Consider the following 20,817-nt stretch of genomic DNA (forward strand, 5'->3'; position numbering starts at 1 on the left):
GGGGCCGCTGTGCAGGGGGCAGGGGGCGGGGCCTCGCGTCACAGCCGCGCGCCGCGCCGAGGGACGCCACGCGGGGTCGCCGCCGCCGCGTCGGTCCCCGCCTGGACCGGGCTGGGTGTCGCCCTGGAGCTCGTGTGAGGTTGCGCTGTGCCCTTCCCCTGGCCCAAGACCGAGGGGACAAATTTAGATGACGTGGCGCGATGACCTTGTTTGGATCCGCGGGCGGGAGAACACCGTCAGGTGTCTCCCGTTGGTGTGAGCTCCACGGGAACGAGGTTGGTTGGTGTTTGCTTCATTGCAGTGGCCGAGGTCGGCACATAGTAGGCGCTCAGTGAATACCACGTACTGCGAGTTGAAGGCTTATTACACGGAGCCAAGATGTGTTTGCTTGGCGTTCAGAAACCAAGACCACTGCCCCGTTGGTGTCTCCTTGATGCGGATGCCTGCCCACTGGGTTGCTCCTCAGTCTTTGAAGCTAAGATCAGGTGTCAGCTCCAGAAATCCTCGTTAGGCCTCCCTAAGGGTTTTACGGCGACAGAAAACCCAGTCACAGGAACTCTGAAAATGCCTTTAAAAAAAAAACAAACAATAATTTTTTTTTAATTAATTTTATTGGGGTGACAATTGTTAGTAAATTTACATAGATTTCAGGTGTACAATTCTGTATTCCATCATCTATACATCCCATCGTGTGTTCACCACCCAGAGTCAGTTCTCCTTCCATCACCATATATTTGAAAAACTATAATAATTTATTCTTCCTAGTGTAGGGTACTATACAGGATAATTTGACACTTGACGTTATTTTACGTTCTGAAAACTTTCTACACGTCCCGTTAGTTTTCTGCCTGGGTCGATATAGGAATATGCAGAGATATGTTTTATGCAAAATAATTGACACGGTGCAAGCATGATGCTTTCTCCTGATGAGGACAAACAGTATAAGTCAAATGAGAGAGCAGGTGGCATATCAGCCTCCTTTTTTTACAAAGAACAAAACCACGCCGCTGCAACTTGGTCTTTTTTCTTTTATTCTAGAGGTTCTCGGCTGTTCTATTTTTTAACTAGTCATTACTCTGAGGTTTTAGAGCAGTCGCTGACAATAGAAACCATGTATTCCTACTGAAATTAGAAGCAAGGAAATTTTGTTCGCTTTACTAAGCGACCTAGGACACGGAAGGATACGAGCATACTTAAACAGTTTTGAATTGAAAGGAAGGGGAAACCTGTCCTCTAACTCTAAGGCCTTGTCTTCTAATACTAAGGATTTATGATTCAAAGGCAGAAATGAAGGTGATGAGGTCACGTACGGTTCTGTAACAAGGCAAAATAAACAAGAAAAAGCATCCTTCCTACTTGATTTTGGAACAGTCCTTTCACATGTTGCAGAATATAGAACACCAAAAGTCACATGAAAGTCATAGGATTCAGAGCTTAAAGAGATCATGAAGGTTATATAGCACAGAGGTTAAACAGGAGGCTTTGCCTGGCACCCCCACTCTCTACTTGTTCAATTTTAGCCAAATTGCTTAACTTCTCTTGTGCCTCGACCTCCTTATCTGTAAAAATAGAACCTACCACATGGAACTGGTATAAGGATTTAAAAAATGCTTCAATTGGTGCCAGCAGGAGACAAACAGCATTATTTTACTGAGTTTATAATATTAACTATTATTATTTCATCCAACATTTCTCAAAATGTGTTCCTCAGAATACTAGTGCTATGAGCCACCCCCCAGCACCCCCTAGAATAGAATCCCTGGGACAACAACTTTGGGAAGTAAGTAATATGTCCTTCTCGGAGAAAATCCCACACACAGTTGATATTAAGTGTTTGAAGAAGACTTGCTGTGTCTATTGCTTGAACCTAACCAGCTTGGCTGTGGTGCCAAGCCTTTTGAGGTGCCAAGGCAGCCCACTCCCATTTTCCATGAATTATTCAGTCTCCTGTCTACTTACAGGATGGGGCCCTAAAGCTGCACTTGTTCTATGGGACTTATACTTGGTATCAGCTGATTGAGATCAAGGTTGAACACCTGAACCAAAGAAAGCCAATTAATAAACTGGGATGAAAAGCATCATATTCTCTCTGGAGACTGGACAGATGATGTTGGTAAGCTGGCATGTGGCAGTTCTACCGGGAATACGTACACGTGGCTCGGGCAGCCATCTTTGGACTATGTGCATAGATGAGTAGAGAGAGGCAGTCTGCAGAAACTTCGGAGAGAGGGAGGGAGAGATAGAGGGAGAGGGAAAGGAGAAGGAGAGAGAGAGAGAGAGAGAGAGAGAGAGAGAGAGAGAGAGAGAGAGAGAGAGAGAGAGAGAGAGCCAGAAACGTAGGGAGAAGTCAGGAGAGAGACCCAATGGTGAGGGTGGGGGCCGGGGGTCGGGGGGAGAATACAGTAAGGTTAACTAAGCTTAAAGTTCAGGATCTCTAACTTTCACAGCCTTCTTCCAAGGAGGCTGGGCTTCTAGCAGTGTGTTCATGTGGTCATTTGGTTTTGTAAAATTTGCAGAACTATTTTATCTACAATAGGTTGAGTCTGTTGTTTCATTCTACTCTAATTTTGCCTCTATCATATTTTTTTTACTATCAGGCAGTGTTGGAGTGGACATGGATATTTGGGGGAACTGACTAAGGACAAATTGAGTTGGGGATACATTTCTTTGGGGTTGAGTAGGATATATTTTTGTGAATCATAGTTACTTCCATATAGTTATTTTTAGCCTTTCTGATATAGGTACGGCTTCCAGGAATAGTCCCTATATCCGCTGTGCCAACTCTGTGCTATAATGCAAAGATGCAGAGCCAGAGATCTTAGCACAGTATGGGTGTCTTACAGTGCCAAGCACTGGCAGTATGAAAGGAGTGGAGGAGAAACGAGTTTGAAATGTATAAAGCCAGAGCAGGTCTGTAAAGAATTCTTTCAACCTTCACATATGTAAAATTGTAAGCAAAAGATTTAGTATGCATTGAATTCTAGTCGAAAAGGTGTGGAATATACTTGTCATGCATATATTTTATAATACAGCATATAAATTATGTGTGACCTCAACTTCCAGAATGACAGAGTAAGGACTTCTGAAAGTTCACTCCTCCATAAAAGCAACAAGAACACTGGGAATTTGTCAAAATCCAATTTTTTCAGAACATTGGAAGTTAACTAAAGGCTTGCAACAATCCAAGGAGTATTTTTCTGTATCTTGCTTTCTTTCCTAAATAATTATGTTTATGAAGCCCATGTATGTTGATACTGATAGCTCTAATTCATTCATTTCTTAACTGCAATATAATTTTTTATTATATTAATACCCATTCTTTATCCATTTCCCTATTAGTAGACATTTAGGTTGTTTAGACTTTTTCCTATAACCAAAAAATCACTATGAACATGCTATTCATATAGATAGATAGAGAGAGAGAGAGCGCCAAAAAATGTATACACATTTTAAGAAAGGAAAAAACTGTTAAGACGAATACAAGTCATGTGTATACTCTTTGTTGGCACCCCTGGTGTGTGTGTGTGTGTGTATACGTGTGTATGTATATATTTGTGTATATGTGTGAGACTCCATGGTCTACATGTGGAGTTACTTAGGAAATATGCATTCTCAACTTTACTAGATTTTATCAAATTGCTTTCCAAAGTGGTTGTACCGAAGTATATTCTTGCCAGCAATGGCTAAGTTCTCAACAAATTCAGGTTCTCAATTCTTGTCCACATGGCTCATAATCATAAATGGTAAAATGAACTGAGAGATTTAAGCTGACAACTAGTCTTAATTATTTAAGCCATTTTTCCCTTAAATAAAATCAACAACAATTAACATTTACTGAGCATTTATTATGTGTGTCAGTCACTTTGCTGTCACACAACAGCCTAGCCGACAGTTCCCCCCCACCCCCGTGCCTTTTCTTAAAGAAAGAAGAGTCTGTGAGACTGTGCCTTTCTGGGACCTTGCTTCACCTTTGTGCTTATGCTTCATGCCTCTCTGTTTGGCCCCCAAAAGATAGTTTGTCAGCCAATGACGAGTAAGATTCCTCATGGGGGGGGGAGGGGGGGAGCAGGGGGGAACAACTCAAGCCAGGCATAACCGTGTGGGGACCACCAAGAGAACTCACAGGGTCTACAGAGATGGCCACAGACCCCACCTTCCCCCGGTTAAGGAGAGCTTCTGCCTATGTGGCTAAATTCCTTCCCATAACCTGCTAGGGAAGTGAGTCAATGAGACAATAACATCAACTCTCCTTCTTTACCCTATAATTAAGTTTCTATATGAGAAACCCGTCCCTAAGGAGGCGCATACCATCATTGTTAAGACATCATGGGACTTTCTGTTCCAGCTGTTTGCAGGTAGGGGTGATTGGTTTAAATCATTTTCCTTGTATGATGTATAAGACTCACAAACCATAGAAAAAACAATGTTACTTCCTTGTATGATCAATAAAAGCCACCAGTCGGCCTGATTCTGCACTCCAGTCTTTCATGACTGTGAGACCCTTGTCCCTCTATGGTTTAACTGCATTAAGTCTCTGTTTCTTTCTTTCTTAAAAACTTAACCTAACGCCGCCCCTTCTCATTCCCTCACTGCCTGTGTTGCGCTAGACACTACATCACTGTGTTACATATTTTCTCTACATTGTCTCCCTTCGTCTACATGGCCCTCTGAGCTAGGCACTGATAATTTGGACTTCGCAAAATTTAAAAACTTCTTTGCATAAAAAGGCACTGTTAAAAGAATGAAATGGCAAGCTATAGAATGGGAGAACATATTTGCAAAGCAATCCCTTGTCAAGATTCCAGTGGCATTTTTCACAAAAATAGAAAAAAAATTTAAATTTTTATTTTTATGGAACCATAAAAGAGCTTGAGTCTCCAAAGAAATCCTGAGAAAGATTTATGTTATAAATTTATAACATTTTTAAAAATTTGCCCAACTCTAGGGTTCAGGTGCTTAACAGCTATGGTATATGCCTTTCTGAGTTACATTTAATATTGAAATTTTATACTGTGTGGAAGGTAATCAAGAAATGAACATTTATCTTGCATTTTCTATGTGAGTAATACTGTAGGGAAAGTCAAAGAAACATATAACATGGTTCCTGGCTTCCTCCACTTCCCCCAAAAAGCTTAGATTCTAATTAGGATTACAAAACACTTAAAAGCATAAAAGGCATCAAAGTAGCGAGTGAAAATAGTCAGATAAGTGGTTTGTGACACTATGTCTTTCGATCTATCCCCATCCTCTGCTGCTCTCAGAAGCAGGTGACTGAAGGAACACTTCGAAGAAATCGACTGATTTTGTTGGACCCATACTGTTTTCTTCGCTTTTGTAAATGTCAGACTTCCCTTTGTTCCTTTTGTGAAGGTTACTGAGATCATTCACCTAAATGAATGGCCCTAATGGACAAAGGAAGTTGGAAACAAGTTTGTAGACACTGGGATCACGTTTTTTACAAAAGAACTTTAGATCTGGATTATCACAGTGGAACCCTAGGTGTTGAGAACCTTTCTGAATGTGACAGGCAAAACATGAGTTTTCAGTGTTATTTTAAAATTTCCTAATGCGATTAAACATCTTTTCACATGTTTATTAGCAATTGGTGTTTTTTCTTTTGTGAATTGCCTGTTTATGTCCTTTGTCCATTTTTCTTTTGAATTTATTTTTTGCATATTGATCTGTAAGCATTCTTTGTCGAGGTGGGTTTTAGGCAAATTGAGTTTGAGATAATGTATGTGTAAAATGTTCAGTAAGTCATTGAAAATGCAGGATGAGGTCTCCGAGAAAAGAATACAAATGAGAAAAAGCAGATTACTGATTCATAGCTCAAGGAGAAAAGGATCCAGCAGAGGCAAAGAAGTATTCAGAGTGACCTAGAAAAACATGTCCTCATATGATCCTTTCCAGTCACAGTTCCTTTTACTACACAATTTAGTGTGGCATGCTTGCCTGCAGGAAGCCCAGTCTTGTTTGTGTCTTATTCTCCGAGTATATCCAAGAAGGCCCAGGGGTGCTGATTCATGACCAAACATATGTCCTTCTAAGCTATTATTTTTTCTAAGCAAACCCAAAACTCAGTGTGTACCCTTGAGGCTAGAGGATTCCACGGAGCCAATCTGAACTGTCGCTCCAGGATGTGATGCATTGTTGACTAAGATGCCCGGTGCTCGGCCTTCTGAAACCTGACCTTCTGCAGACATGTCACGACCAGGCCATGCTTTTGTTGCCCAATGACCATCTGCACCACCACTACTGTTGCTGAAGCTGAACCTCAGGCAGGATTGTCATCTGCTGACCCCGGCCAAGCCAAACAGCAGTGGCTGTAATGATGCTGTAATGGATATTGCAGATCCTAGCCCAGGCTATGCTTGCTCCTCCTTGTGCAGAGGAGACAAATGGGATCTACACCAAATATGACCTAGCCTTACCCGCTTCCATCTCTTCTGATTCACACAGGCACTTCCCTGGGGCCCAAGCCTGCCTCTGGATGGCTGTGTTGGGAGCATAGCCACTAATGAATCCAGACCAGGATTCACTTTTCCCAGCTGATCACTTCACTTATCTTTTCCCATCCTCTCAGTAAATTATCACTCTGGGGTCGTGTTTCCTGTTGCCTAATTTAGGTGGCCCACGGAACTCCATCAAATAATTGTGATTCATTTGAACTTGAGAGGGAAAGAGACAAGTTCTCATTTCCATGCCTCCCAAAAGTACAGTCATGTATTGAGAGCTCTGACCAGCACACTCTCTCATTCCCAGGAGCATCTAAGTTTTCAACAGCAATGGATGTGCTGGGGGTTGGGGTGAGAGGTGGGGGATGGTGCTTTCAAAATGTTCTGTAGCATCACAACAACACCTCTCACTCTCTTATGCAAGCAAAGTTACCCTGAAATGTTGAACCCCTATCAGAGGTGGGCTTTCTATGAGGTTAATGGAGCTTAAGTGTCACTTGCCCTGTCTCCTTTCAAATGACCGGGAGGGCCTGTAGTTACATGCTTATGTGTTTTTGTAAAATTTGCAGAAGTAAGATGTTTTTATATTCTTTTTCTAAAAGAAGGTCTCTCCCCCCAATTATGTAAACTTTGGGCTCCACAAAACCTGGATCCATTCCTGATCTCAGGCAAAACTTTGTGAAAAGTTTTTTGTGATTTTAAATTTTAAGAGGCAAAGTATCATAATAGAATAAAGCCAACCTGACTCCATCTCTGATTCCACTTCTTACTGTGTTTCCCCAAAAATAAGACCTAGCTGGACAATCAACTCTAATGCATCTTTTGGAGTAAAAATTAATATAAGACCTGGTATTGTATTATATTTATTATATTTTATATTATATTATGTTATATTATATTGACCTATTAAAATAAGACCAGGTCTTATATTAATTTTTACTCCAAAAGATGAATTAGAGTTGATTGTCCAGCTAGGTCTTATTTTTGGGAAACATGGTACTAGCTGTGTGATGCTAGGTGTGTTACTTAACCTCTCGGAACCTGAGGTTCCTCAGCTATAAAATGGAGACGATAATGCGCATGTTACAGGATTGGTGTGGTAATTAGGGCACCTAGTATCATGTTTGGCACACAGTAGGTAGTAATCAAAAGCACTGTGTTATTGCCATTATTATTATTAATCCTTTGTTAACTGCAAAAAGAGCTTTCTTGAAAGAGTGGAAACTTATTCTCCATTTTTCCTACGTATCTTTTTATTCTCACTTCTTATGGTACCTAGACCTGATCAAAGAATCTTGAACGTGAAAGAAGCCAGAAGAATGGAGCTCTTCTCTTAACTTTTAACTGACTAATTCAATTGCCAAGCATTTTTTTTCTTTTATGTCTCAAATGTGAGTTCTTCTGGGTAACTAGATTGCCTTGACTTTCCCAATATTATATTTCCAAAACAATTCATATCTAGGCAAAAAGGCTAGAAAATGTCTTTCAAAACAATTCACTTTTGTTCTGTCAATTAAAAAAAAATCCAGCCTAAGAGAAAGTTTATAAGAGTTTGTTTGAGTCAAACTGACAACAATTGCCAGGAAGCAAAGTCTCAACAGATTGAGAAATGGCTCCGGAAAATGGCCATTTTGCAACTTATTTTATACATTAGAATCAAAGGAGGAAGGTTACATGAAATTCATTGATTATAGATTAAGGAGGTGGGAGAAAGCAAAGTGGGGAAATATCTGGGATTAGAGAAAAAGCAAAAGGGAGAGATACACTTCTTTTACATTGGTGGGCACAGGATAGTTAATAGCATTTTACAGCACATAGAGATGGTATTTGGGGAACAAGATAACAATGAGGGATTTTGTAGTTTCCTGCTCTGTTGTGGTGGGTGGTGCCCCCTGGGGGATCCGGAAAAAGGGATTACCCTGATATTCCAAGGGGTATGTTTTCTTAGATACAAAAAGACAACAGGCTCACTGAAGGTAAAGATTGACCTTTGTCAAGGAAGCTACAGGCCAAGGATGTGATTTACCACCATGGCCCAATTTAGTTACAAATTTTTATGTTCACGCCATCCTATGTGGTTATTTTCAGTCTCCTGAGCTTGTCAGGTTTAACATTTGGCCCCTTTTCCATCCACAGTTCTAAATCTCAAAGGTGAAAATCTGATACTGACAGCGCAAGGGTGACACTGTATAGTTTCTATTTTTAAATAACTTTAGTTCGATTTAACAATGTAATTTAGTTTAGGACTATTTAAGTTTCCTTTTCTTTTCTTCCCTCCCCTCCTACTGGTTTTAATGACTGTGCTTACTCAAGGCCGCATACATACCTCGCTAATTTGTGGAACAACAGAACTTAATAGCCCTGTTCTCTTAAGGATGCAGGCATACCTGTAAATCTGTTTATTGTTCAGGACACTGAAGGTATAGCGCTCAAATCTGCTTCGTTAACCACGAGAAATTCCCTCCTTTTGAGATAACCTTATCTCTGAAACAAACCAGACTCTGGAAAGCATCTTTTTTCCTTTTTTTTCAAACCTCATCACCTAGGAATTGCTGGACCACTTCCCCCTTTCCTTTGTTCGGCTTCTTCTTATGTGTCTATAAATCCTTTTGGCCATGCTAGAAACAGGGAAGGTGGTTTCTTTTTGGACAAGAGTCCACTGCCTTCCCTGAATGCTGACATTTTGAATAAACCTGCTTTTCTTTCCACCAACCTTGTTTCTAGGTTATTGGCTCTCAATGCAACAGACAGCCAGACCTTAGCCTGGTAAATGTGATGGGAAAGTGACAAAGTGGTGGTCTTCAGCCCAGATGCCAACATGTCAAGTCAAGTGGCCATCCCCAGGAATGTAATGATTCTTTTTTTGTCCAATTAAAGTGCCAAACGTACTCAGTCTTCCAAACTCATGTGAGTCTTATGTCTGGGGGGCGGGGGGGGGAGGGGGAAGAGTATAATTCAGTCACATCTTCAGTTTAAAAGATATGAATTATATGCATAGATGCACGAGTGAAAAAGATGTGGGGAATGAAAGACAATAACTCAAAGACCCTCAAGGAATTATTTGGAACACAGAGGAAACCCAAGCAAATTGGAACGTTTTTTATAATTGCTTAGTTGACTGTTTTGCCTGTGGGTCATACACTAATTTACTGTAACCATAGCTTGTAATTAAAATGCCCTGTTAGTTAAGAACACAACATGACAATGAATCCATCTATGAAAGGATTTCAGCCCAAGGCATTTAGTTCTGCCTCAGAACTTAGGTCAAGTTCGTTGGAGGAAGCGTATGCTTTTTCTGAATTCCTTCCCACTGCACTTCAACGTCTTTATCCAGTTTACTTGAATATGTATCTGCTGCCTCTTTCAAGCCATTTTAAGGACAGTGGTGTTGTCCTATGGTTATATTTGTCTTTTTTCTTTTCTCATTGCCCTCCCCTCTATTCCATAAACAAACACATCAGAGTACCCTGTAAAGTCAGTGGGAATTATGCTTTCCCACTCCCTTCTCACTGGGGGCTTGTAGACCAGACTTTCTAGGTAACTCTTTCCAGCTTTTCTAGACTTATTTTCTATCCTCTTCCCCTCCACATTTCCACACAACTTTCCCCACATTCCATATGCATTTTCAACAATAGACAAAACACACAAGAAATTTCTAAATCCCCAAAATAGGTTGAACACAATCCCCTAGTATTCCATTGCTGTACCAGCATTCAAAATATGCTGAGAAAATCTTTCGTACTTATGAGGAAATGGTTCAAAACGACAATCTTTTGACATGGAAAGATAGCAGAATATACTGAAAATATATAGAAAAACAGTTTGGAAACCAAATTATAAACCAAATTGCTAACAGTGCTTATCTACAGGGGATAAGAGAGAGTTGAGCAGAAATGAAAAAGGGAAAAAAATGATTCTCATAAACCCTCTACATAGGCTCTTCTTATTTTAAGTTTTACCACTCATTTTAAGGACACAAAGGACTAACGGAAATAGCAAATATAGGGAAGTTACAATATTGCAAAATTCTTTCAGAAAAGGCCCCTGGGCCCATTTTTCTTGGCACAGAGTTTTGGTATTTTATTATAGAAAAACTTTGGTATTTTACTGTAGTAAGATGGTTATCCTGATGTATTTAAAAGTTGCAGGTCAAATCTTTCATGGTGAGTTAGCTGAGGAGAAGCTGGGAAGGAGAGCCATGAGCAAAAGAATCTCTCGTGGTCACAACCAAGAGAAACTATGGAAACTATGAAGAAAGCCATCCTCTGGGGTGGATGTGAGGATGACTCCTTTCTTCTGTGGCCGGGTAGGAGCTAAGAAGGAAGTGACAGATCAAATACCTGTGAACTTCAGTCAGTCTGTGAAGGGCAGGCAGGCATCTTAGCTAATGTGTGGAACAATACAGAGCTTTAAAAGCAAAATACTTGAACAAAGTTATTTGTTAGAATGCAGCAGTTTTTTATTCAAATCGTTGAGGGAAACAGGAATTAGATAATTAGACAACCAGAGTTGGTTTCCTTAAATGCTTACACAGACGCACACACACGCACACACAAGAAAACATTGTTAATTGAGATACAAAACTGGTTAACATTCTACAGGGCAATAAAACTAGAACATCTTTGGGGTTGATTTCTCTAAAGACTATAAAATATAACATGTTAGCAAATCCTTCAGGGTAACCTCCAACTTTACAGGGCTGAATCACCATGTGCCCTTTTATCAGTTGTGGATTGTTAGTCAAATATACTTTGAAAACAGTTACCATGCCCGCTAGACTCAGGTGAGGGTAAACCAGGACTGCATGGTTTCACTCAGCCGTTCCGCAGGAGAGTCTCCTTCCAGTATTAACTCTGAAGGTTCTCAACATTTGTCTTTGTAAGGGAGACGGTATTTTCCTGTGCCACCATTGCTTAAATGGTGTATAAAGCAGGAATAAATAGGCTCCTGGAGGCATGTCTAGGGATTCAACCCATGACTTTCAGTATTTGGAATGTGTGAAATCAGTTTGGGCTGCTCAGAAACTGCTTTTCCTCACCAGCTAATTCCCCACTGGGTTCTATTTAGGGAAAATGACTGTTCCCTCTCAAGCTGCCTTCACAACCAATGCTACTTCTCTTAAATACAAGAGTCAAAGAACTATTTGTAAAATCGGACGAAGAGAAATTTTTTGGATGGCAGCGATTTATTCTTCCTTCTTATCTGTGTATCCTTAGTCCTAACATAGGACCTGGCACATCCAGTAAATGAAGTAAGTATATATAATCTTTTTTTTTAATTAATTAGATTTATTGGGGTGACAATTGTTAGTAAATTTACATAGATTTCAGGTGTACAATTCTGTATTATATCATCTATAAATCCCATTGTGTGTTCACCACCCAGAGTCAGTTCTTCCATCACCATATATTTGATCCCCTTTACCCTCATCACCCACCCCCCACCTCCTTACCCTCTAGTAACCACTAAATTACTGTCTGTGTCTATGAGTTTTTGTTTCTCATTTGTTTGTCTTGTTCTTTTGTTGTTTTTGGTCTATATACCACATATCAGTGAAATCATAGGGTTCTCTGCTTTTTCTGTCTGATTTATTTCACTTAGCATCATACTCTCAAGATCCATCCATGTTGTCACAAATGCTCCTATATCATCTTTCCTTAACGCCGAATAGTATTCCATTGTGTATAGCATATATAATCTTAACTAGACTAAATACTTCTTGTCCATGAACTTAACCTAGTCCTGGAATGGGATGAAACTGGTATATGGAGTTTGTGAATTGTCTGTTCAAATTTCAGTATCTGTTCAGAAACCAGGGCAATGAGGTCTTCTGTTAACCTCACACTCATGCCTTTGATTATAAAATTCTTCATACATGTCTTCATCATCCTGCATTTGTGAGGCTAAGTACCTCCAATTTTTTTTCTCTTATAAAAGAGATAATAACTTAAGTGTATTCCCAAATTTGGTTCATTTGTGATTTTTTTTAAGGTCAACTTCTCTTATTGAGGGAGAGGGTATTTACTTCTCAGGGATCAGGAATGAATGTAGCACTTTGTTGCTTCATAACTCACTTATCATTAACAACTACTTGCTTCAGACAAGCAGGGAAGAAGCTGTTTTCAAGACTGAAATTTAACAATATCAGCTGACAGACCCTATAGTATTCACACAAAATGGCACAAAATCATTCAAGTATATTCTTTACCTGGTAATCTATGACAGAGAGAGAGAGAGAGAGAGAGAGAGAGAGAGAGAGAGAGAGAGAGAGAGAGAGAGACAGAGAGAGAGACAGAGAGAGAGACAGAGAGAGAGAGAGAGAGAGAGAGAGACAGAGAGAGAGAGACAGAGAGAGAGAGACAGAGAGAGAGAGAGAGAGAGAGACAGAGAGGAGGGAAGATAGGATGGTGTTTAAATGTTTGATTTGATTGTTTTTATTTGGAAACAATCTAGATTTTTAGAGAGGTGGGGCCCAGGTCACATGAACTCAGAGCTAAGGCACAACCAATCCATGGAACACGGGCCATCCTCTTCCTCTGCCCTCTGTCTGCCTTACAAGGGGACTGGGAGGAGGCCTGAGCCCTCTAATTCAGATGTGGCTGAATTTAATGCTGAGATGCAAGAATTGAACATTAGTCGTGGTTCTGGTCCTCTGGGTGGGGCAAGATGCAATTTGCTCTGATGAAAACTACAAATCAGGGGAGGAAACTCAGTGGGATATTAGCCAGTAAGAGGAAAACTCTTTAGAATCAAGTGATACCTGATTTTCATGGGCAAAGCAAAAACCCCACCGTGGAAAACATAGTATTTCCTGCTGTAGAGGGAGCTCCAGGGGATCACAAGCCACAGTTACAGTGTCCTTGGTGACAGGCTTGGCTGTCACTGCCAAGGGGGATGATAAAATGAATAGTTTACTTCAAGTTTGGGAACCCAGTTTAAACTCAAGAGGCACGGAGACTGTTTGAGACAGAATATTTGATTTCTTGCTCACGGTTCATATCGTCCTCATTCCATCTCTAAAGTGATTTTCCCAAATCCTTGTGGTTTCCCACCGTTCGTTTTCCCTTCTCTGGTTATATGTAAATAAATACCCATACAAGATTAGAGCAAGGAAATACACTAGAATTAAAATAAAAACTTTTGTTTTGCAGCCCTATCCTAAACTCTTCTTTGCACCTGAAAACCTGTCTGTTTTTCTGCAGATCTAGCCTCTTTTCCTTAGAAGACACATGGTAGAAAGTCTCTGAGGTCAATGAAACCCAGCCTTTAAGAAAAGTAGGACATAACAGCTTAATATGCTTTGAAAAATCAGTATAAACTCAAAACTTTAAAACCATATACTTTCCAGCTCTGTGACTCCTCAAATGCACCAGCAAGCAGTAGCACTCACCACACCAGCTCATGTCCTTATAATGCTCAGATTTGGGGTTTTGATACTTTTCTCCACTAGACGGAGCCTGGGCTCCTTGGACTGCAGCAGTTTCCAAGATTAGAAATAGGAAAAAAAAAATGTCACTCGGTCAGGACATTTTTGGGTCAGGACTGTTGCTAGAAAACAAGGATTCCCTAAAAATACATTCAGGTCAGTGCTGGAACGGCAAAGGAGCAAATTAAATGTATTCCCATTGGCGACATTTTGAAAAATTGAAAATCAAAAGATTATTTTTATTATTTTAAATTCATAATGATACTCAAAAGAAAAAACTTCAAGTGTAAGAAAAAAGGTGGATAAAGACAAAAGAATGATGACGAAGATGAATAGATTTGTTCAATTTTTACTTAGCAATAAAATAAGATAGTTTTTTTCTTTTCAATTTATATGTTTTGCTAAATTTTTTAAAAGGGTATTATATCTATAGTACTTTGCTATGTAGATATTATTTAAAAACAAAATTCAACTGAGTAAATTTAAAGATCTAATTGGCTCTATTCAATATTCATGAATCAGGCAGCATTTCATGTAGCAGATAGAAAAGAGCTCCACTGAGCTGGACAAAATGGAAAACTTTTACAGGCAGAAGAAGGTGGGGCGAGGAGGTTGTTCTAGCAAAAAGTGGATTGTTTCAGGCAAAGTCACCTTCTTTGGGGGATGGAACGGGTCGATCAAGTGGATTAATTACCTCAATAGTGCTGACCAGGTAATTCCAGATTGACTGGTTAAAGGTTATATTCCTGGGAGAGGCTAAAAATGCAATTGTTTTAGTCTCAATTATTAAATCTTGGTTTGCTGATGTAAGGCTTAGCACAAGTGACTCCGTTATAGACCTGTTGTCTCTTCTTTAATATACAGTGAATCCATGTGAAAGATTTTATTTAACTCATTAGTTAATGAGGGACTCAGCCCTATGTTACCACTTGGTCAAAGGAGAATTCTAAGAACCACATATATATAGGCAATAGGAATGCTGACATGAATTTACAAATAGATGCAAAACAGGTCTCTCCACAGGCAATAATAAATTGCATTCAACTCTTAATTTGCATTTCTATGGACAAGCATTCTTTGTACTATTATAAGTTCACTGCAATTTAGAGAGTTGTAAAAATAGTTTGCAGTGAAGTGAAAATATTTTTTTCTCCCTTTCTGAGTTCTTGGCTGGGACCCCTGTAACTACAGACAGATTCACAAGAGAGAAGCATAACAATTTGTATAAGTTCTACATGACACAGGAGACTTCACAAGGAAATGGAGATCTGAAGAAGTGGCTGTACCTGAGTGTTTTAATGCTAGGTTTGATGAAGAGTGGAGAGTGGTAGAAAAACGTGATAAGACAAAAAAAAAGGGGGTATAAGTTCAGTATCATAAACTGGGGTAAACAGTAAGGCCTGTTCAGATTCCCATCACAGTCTTGGAGATAAGGACGCTCCTTTCCTCCAGGAATAGGGAGGGCATCTCTCACAGGAGGGTTTTTTGACCTGCTTTGAGGGAAGGTCAGAAAGTCCTTCCTGCACATGCTGTTTCTCAAATTCCTCCAGCTTAAAATATTCAGTATGCCAAGGTGCCATATTTTGGGTTAGTCCATCAAGTTCAAAGACAATGAAACCTGCAAAAGTGTGCCAGACAGGAATACACACACACACACACACACACACACACATGCCTACTTCAAAGTATTTCACAATTTTTCCTGATGGTGTACTTATAAAGTATATAAATGTCCTTATTTCTATGTCTGTATAAAGGAAAAAATGTACACAGAGAACATCAGAAGTAGATATTGTTCCAAGAACGAGAAAAACTGACCAACACCAGCAACAACATGAAGTAACCAGGAAAAGGGAAGTTTGACAATTATTCAGTACACCCAACAGCCATGCAGGAAGATAATATGCTCCAAGAAAATAAAAGCCAGATCTCCCAAAGAAGAGAATTAACTACACAGACCCAATCCCTCACCACCCAGGAGAGGATCTCTCTACGTCCTTGCGTTGCTGTCACTTGGGAGCTTGTTAGAAAGGCAGAATCTCAGGTCCTACTACTCCAGACCTGCTATACCAAAGTCTGTATTTTAACAAGATTCACAGGTGAGTCATATGCACTTGAAAGTTTGCAAAACCCTGATCTAGATAGTCTGCTAATTATAATGAGATGCTCATGACACAGAAGTCTCCTATTACACCTTCAGGCCAGACTATTGTATCACGGTGGTAAGACTATTGGTTAGATACTGCCAGACCTATAATACGGGAAAGAAGTTATCATTGTAGAGAGAAACCATGTATAAAAAATTAAAATCTATAGGAAGGGCAATTAATTAAAAATAAAAGTGAGTTTTAACTATAATAAAGGTTTAATTTAACAGCTAGTGGTTTGGGGTAGAATCATTTTGGAATGTGATCAGATTCCAAATCCAATTAAGCAGCAACCATTTGACTACCCAAACCCTGCAGTGCTGGCAATCAGCATAATATTGTGTGTTGTGTTTGTCTCTATTATAAGTTGTTTAAAATATTTATAAGGACCTGATGTGTTAAATTTGTGATTTTAAGTAATTATTTAGAACATATAATTAAATACATTAATAATCAATGAATAGCTGGGAAATTTTCTGTGATTTGGTTTATCAGTTGTATGAATGGTGTATGAATGTTTAGGATAATGTTGATTGTTTAGCATTTAAAGATATGCTAATTGTTGAATGCATCAGTCAGGTTTCTTCTGCATTATTTAAAAAAATATATATTTTATGTCATTTTTTAAAAATTTTACTGGGGAATATTGGGGAACAGTGTATTTCTCCAGGGCCCATCAGCTCCAAGTCATTGTCCTTCACTCTAGTTGTGGAGGGCGCAGCTCAGCTCCAAGTCCAGTCACTGTTTTCAATCTTTAATTGCAGGGGGCACAGCCCACCATTCCATGTGGGAATTGAACTGGCAACCTTGTTGTTGAAAGCTTGTGCTGTAACCAACTGAGCCACCCGGCCGCCATCTTCTGCATTATTGATGTATAAAAATGCAACCCCCAAATCACTTATTTTGTAGTCATGGCCTGCAGGTGGGCTGGGGAGGCTGTCCTTCAGGCTGCGAGTTGAGTTTAGGTATGTTCCATGTGTTTCTGTCATGGGACCAATGGCTACTCAGGGCTCTTCTCAAGGCAGATGGCAGAAGTGCAGGAAAGAAGGGTGGAAACGTGTGACTACCTTAATTCTTTGGCTCAAAACTGACAGGCTCTCTTTTCCATTCACATTCCATTATTGAAAGCAAGTCACATGGCCAAAGCCAGATCAAAGAAGTAGGGAAGAATGCTCTGCCTGCAGTGAACCATGACAAAAAGCAGAGGGAAGGAAGAATTGTGAGCAAGTAATGTAATCTACCACACTCAATACATTCATGAGGTCAAAACATTGGATATTAACCAAAGCACAAATAGTAGTGATCATTTTCCATACACCAAAACCTCTCATAAATAAAAAGACTTTCTGTAGCAAAGTTCTGCGTAATGAAAGACTGTTTCTGTGAGACGAAATGCAATATGATGAGAACTTAACATTATTTGATCTTAGTGTTTTTGTAGCAGGATTGCAAAATCACGATATAGAAATTTAGGAGAGGTTTAGTTTCTTTGTTTTGTCTATAGCTGATTTGGTCTTGTGACCTCATAGGTAGCAGGAAAGAAAAAAACAAAACAAAACAAACGCAGTTTAATCTGGTTTACAAAGTATCCTGATACAGTAATTCAAACCACCTCATTAGGTCATTCTCAGGTTCTCGGATTTTCCACATTTTCACTTCTCACTGACCTCTGATCTGAAAGTACATGAAGAAGGAGTATAGCTTAGCGTATTCTCATGATATGGGGTGGGGAGAGGGACCCCTGTGGCCTTGTCCTGGTTCTTGACTGTGTACTTGTTAGTACATTCAAATTTTGGCTACAGACTTCAGTAGCTGCTAAAGTTATCTATTTTTTTCTGGTTCAGTTGGGGTCCAGTCACTCTTCCTCATTGGCTTGGCTCCCCTTCATCTTTCTTTGGCTGCAGACCCTTAAGAGGATGCCGCCATCCAGCTCCTGGCCAGGCTGTTTATCCTGTGGGGTCATCTCCCCCATTGCCACCACAGGTCCCATGGTAGGCTGCTGGTACTCAACTCTGTCTATGTTACCAAGGGAGGCTTTGGAGAGCAAACTAGTCTCTCTCTCTCTCTCTCTCTCTCTCTCTCTCTCTCTCTCTCTCTCTCTCAGAGGAACCTCAGCACTCCAGTCTCCTACTCATGCTGGAACATCTCGTTCTGAGATGAAGCCACTCAACCTAGCTCTCCCAGAATCCCACAATGGCTAGATGGCCACCTTGGAGCATGACTTTCTCACTGTCCACCTTCCTCTTCCTCTGAGCCTTCTTTCCCTTCTCACCACCCCCTAGACCACAAGAGGAAAATTCGCTTTTCTTATATCACATCCTCTTTCCACCACAGAATAGAAAGTTTCTCGGCACAGTGCTACAGGCGAAGAGGAAAGGTTCACGGATTTGGTTTGTCAAGTCTAGCTTCTAACATGTGAGGTGGGAGCCGGATGACGTAGAAAATCTCTTTCACCTTGACAGTTACTCATTGCAAAATCCTAGTTTACATGTCAGAAGCTGACTGTTACTTCTTTCATTCCTAATTACCACCCTCCCCACAACAGGCACACAGATGGATGCGTCTAGGTCTTTAAAGAGAAGGTCATGGCTAGGAAAAGCAAAAGAGAAAAGCATGTGGATTTTTCAAAGTTCTGCTGCTGTTACATCGACAGCAGGGCTCAAGTTGAGTAATATTTCAGAGAAGCAGATTTTAGGTCTATTATCTTCTTAGGCAACATGGTGGAGAGCAATCTAGGACATACATATCATGAAGATTGACACTCACTTGTAAACAGCCATTTACTTCATGTCTGTGTGCATTTTGGGAGTTAGGGCAGCCAGGGGTGATGAGAATGATCTAAAAATAGGAAAGAAAAATAAATTAGTCATCTCCACATTAAATCTCATTTGCATTGTCATAATTCCCCATGCCTTCTCTTTGTGGCCAGACTCTGGGATACCCAACTTCAGGATATAAGCTGCTGCCCTGTGGGGTTCAGCACCTCAGAAGTAGATGCTAACTCTTCTCCTGATTGACAGCCACCTGGGAAAATTAGGAGCATGTTCCAGCCAGAGCCATGACTCACAGAATTAATGCTGTTCCTGCTCTTCAGGTCTTCGAAGAAACCTCATACATACTGTTCAGCTTATTGAATCTTATCCAGAGTAGAGTTTTGTAGAATTTCCTAGAGGACATTTCAAACCATTCCCTAACTCTATCAGGACTTGCTAAGATCTGGGTGATGAACTGATTTCTCCAGTGAGAGGGAAACACCACACCTACTACTTCGATTCTGTCACTCTACTGGCACCCAGGGCTGGCAGAGATACCTTGATAACAAAACACTGATAGCATCATGGTCTGTGGAACGGTACTCTGAGAGTTACCACTTCCTCAAAGGAAGATATATCTCTCTCTATATATATATCTCCTTGGGCCTTTAAAATCCTTTTACGACTCAGTCATAGTGATATAAACTTGATAGAGAAAATCTAGACTGTCAGATTGATTATCCAGTCAAGAGAGTTGCAAATATTTTCGAACCGTTCTGGGCAAAGGGCGAAACAGCTCTCCTGAGGACTGCTACTGTGGTACTCTCTGCAATACCAGCTCAGTTGGCGTGAGCGCGAGGCCACTGAGGATAGAGTTGTGTGCTCAGACCGCCAGAGTACTGTGGTCTGGAGTCTGATGTGTGGCTGCATGTGAGCCTACCACGCCCAAGCTGCTCCTGGTTCATAAGGAAACCCAACAAGTGACTGGAATGATGGCTCAAAGCTCAGGTCCTACTGATCCCTTAGACAGAGCCTTTTCAGTCCTGTGAGCCTAGGGGACCCTAACTGTGGCCTGAGTCTCAGCATTTTCGGTTTTTGCTGTAAACCTTGTAAAATTCAACTGCCTTTTACAGCTCACAAAGTTGGAGATATATTTTTTTACCCCTGGAAAAGGCCCCTACTGATCCTTGATCCCAGGTACCAAATTTGGGTAGATTCAAAGATTCCTGGGGCCCCAAGAAGATTTAATATTTTCTATGCATAAAACAGTGATCTTCCCCAACTAGACTGGGGTGAGCACTGCCCCTGGAAGGGGTATTTAAGATCTCTGAGAGAAGATATTAATTTTTAAAATGTATTTGACATTATGATATACTCTGGGAACTAGATATTCAATGAACTTTTCCTGTTCTCTCAAAATTTCGGCAGAAGCTTCAAAGGCCAAAAATAATACAATAGGTACTAAGTACTCTTACATCCTACCTCAGGATGGCTCCATTCTGTTGCCATCAGCCCATGACCCACTCCCAGACTATCTGAGAGGATGGGAAGCATTCAAGTTTGAAGAGATTTGGAAAGAGGGCAGGGTGTTATGCATCTCTTCTTCCTGCCTCCAAGCAGTGAGGATACAAAAGGGAGAGACTTAACCTTCATCTGAAACCAGGTGAAGTAGGCTTCAATGGAGCCACTTGGAGAACTTGGCTTATGTCTCTGGAGTTGGAGGGACATGAAGATTGACATTAAATTCACATCTGGAAAGTTGCAAGGCTGAGCCTGGGTCTGACAGGGTGGAAAGTGCTTCAGCAGAGCGAGAGCCAGCAGGAGATCCTGCAGATGAAACCTGGGCCTGGGTTGTGGCCTTGAAACGGGCTGTGCCTAAGAGGGCCTCCTGACAAGAGGAAGACAAGCACAGCCAGAAGAAGCTGCCAATGAGCCTTTAGATACAGAAGCAGAGGCAGGGCAGCTTGAGGAGGTATCAACTACATCAAAAGAAATGGAGAAGATTGATCCCAGTGGTGGGAGGGTGCAGAGGGAAA

At 40.6% G+C, this 20,817-nt stretch overlaps 1 long non-coding RNA gene across 1 annotated transcript; it reads left to right on the forward strand.

Annotated features, from left to right (window-relative positions):
- Positions 1-48: 48 nt before the first annotated feature.
- On the forward strand, positions 49-16,487 carry LOC308510499. Its single transcript, XR_013995346.1, has 5 exons — positions 49-275; positions 1,962-2,113; positions 9,180-9,362; positions 11,523-11,706; positions 15,639-16,487. It is a non-coding gene; the product is annotated as an uncharacterized lncRNA (long non-coding RNA).
- The last annotated feature ends 4,330 nt before the right edge of the window (positions 16,488-20,817 follow it).

This window comes from Rhinolophus hipposideros (assembly GCF_964194185.1).
Source record: "Rhinolophus hipposideros genome assembly, chromosome: 18".
Lineage (NCBI taxonomy): Eukaryota > Metazoa > Chordata > Mammalia > Chiroptera > Rhinolophidae > Rhinolophus > Rhinolophus hipposideros.